Genomic DNA, 2,345 nt, shown 5'->3' with positions numbered 1-2,345 from the left:
AAAAAAAAAAAAAAAAAAAAAAAAAAAAAAAAAAAGAAGAATGAAGAACAAGAAAACACCTAGTTTCCATAAAGAAAAGTCTCGTGCTTCAATATCATTATCCATAATTCAGTCAGGTACGGATTATATCAACCGGGAGACTATTCAAAACCTCATGTTTTAAATATTGTTCATACTTCATACCAAACAAAAGAAAATGTTATAAATAATGTTCATATGAATATAAACAAGAGCATTTCCAAATAGGCAAATACTATATATATCCCGACTAGCGCGTGAGTACTGTAAAGAAGGGAGTGAGGAAGCAACGCGTGGAAGAGCGTAGGGCTTTGTACGGTGGTGGTGGGATCGTAAAGAGGAGAACGCGTTTACGTCACATATCATTTTCATACGCCGGAAAAATCCAAAAGATGAAGGACGTTCTTGGAACCTCCCAAATATCCTCTGAGTATCCGACACATGTCTTGTTCGTTTCTATTTTTTTCTTAGTTTAATATATTGAAACAAGCTGATGGTGATGAGATATATTAATTGGATACAAAAATTTTGTGACTTGCATGGAAAAGAAAGATTGTGTGTTTCGTACAAGAGAAGAGACGGTCTATAAATAGTGAAACAAATACTTTATTAAAACAACTTTTTCTTTTTGTGTGTTTTAAAAAGACGTTAAAAAGAGAGAAGAGGATGAGATGTAAAAGCATGGAATTAGTAATCGTCTTTCCACTTTCTAGAGATGGCATCTCCTATAGTTTATAAAACTAGCTAGTCGGAGTTTATTTATGTACAAACACAATTCTTACAAACCTGAGGAACATCTTTTCAAATTCAGATATATCTCAGAGGATACTTGTATATTAATTATGGCCTCATCCAATCATCCTATATATTCATTCATCTCCTCTCTCTCTCAAATGTAGTTTTCAACTCTAGAAATTTAACAGGAAAAATTGAAAACCTCTTTGTACTTGTTTTTTTTTTTAATTCAGAAGTGGACAGGAGTACTGTATGACAACTAAGGGATATATGGTATAACTATGCAAGGTGCAACTGGTACAACTAGAAGTCGGGTATGTACGACTAGAATATTCAATATTCTTTAAAAATCGTTAGAGGGGTAGTTTCGTCCTTTCATTAAAAAGGGGTAGTGAGAATAAGTGGGAACAATGTCTAGAAAGCCATAATTCACAAAAGAATAAGCTAGAATGCCACCGTTTTGTTTTTAATTTATTTTATAATTTATTTTAAATAAAAATAAACGGAAAAGACCAAAAACTCCATCTTTTATTCATTTAACCTAATCACTTTTAACAAAATAAGATCTAAAACACAGAAGAAGAAGATGAAATCAAGAGAGAGAGAGAGAGATAAACGTGAAATCAAACAAATCAGTGAAGAAAGATGATCAGATCCCAATCGCTGATGGATTTGTGGTTGCTTCAAATCCGGTGAAAGAATGCTGGTTGGATTTTGCGACGGATCTGTTAAGATCTGGGGAAGTAGTTTCGAAATAGAAGATGAAGAATCAGTGAAGAGAAGTAGTGAAGGTTGACAGCGAAGGAAGCAGTGTAGTGGAAGATTGACGACGGAGGAGTACTAGAAAGTTGACAGCGAAAAATCGGCGATAACAACAGTGAATAAAGCAAGAAGAAACGAATTAGTGAGTCTGGCGGCGCTAGGGTTTATAGTACAAGTGTACCATTTTGTACCAGTTGTCCTATTATCTATTGGTTGTACCAGTTATCCTATTTTTACTCGGTTGTACCCAGTTGTCCTATTTTAACTTGGTTGTACCCAGTTGTCCTATTATAAATCAGTTGTACCATTGGTCATATTATATCGGAGTTGTACCATTTGTTCTAGTTATCTCGTTATATATCATTTGTACCAGTTGTTTTATTATCATTTAGTTGTACTAGTTGTACTATTCATTAAGGGTAATTTGGGAAAATCGTATTTTCAATGGCATACAGACTAAGAAATGGCACGCCAGATTAATTTTTTTCAATTTATGGTATTCTAGCCTCGTGGGTAATGCAGAAATGAATTTCTGGTATAGGGGCACAAGAGATGAATTCTCATTCCCGGACCCGTCTTTTGTCTTAAAAGATCAAAAGCCAAAAAGGAAACACAAATGTAAATTAATGGCACAAGGCAACTTCGGTGAAACTACAGTTATTCATAAAGAGAGAGCGCAAAGGCTTACGTAAGAGTAGGAGACGTAATCATGGTGCCCTCACCACCCACGGTTACTCTCTTTGCTTTCTTAGCTTGTTTTTTCCTAATCTCAAACACCATTAATTAATTAATATTGTTCTTTTTTTAAGTAGAAGGTAAACTTTAAAATT

This window comes from Camelina sativa, chromosome 12 (assembly GCF_000633955.1).
Source record: "Camelina sativa cultivar DH55 chromosome 12, Cs, whole genome shotgun sequence".
Lineage (NCBI taxonomy): Eukaryota > Viridiplantae > Streptophyta > Magnoliopsida > Brassicales > Brassicaceae > Camelina > Camelina sativa.
The sequence above is the reverse complement of the archived record's forward strand: the minus strand, read 5'-3'. Positions refer to the sequence as shown.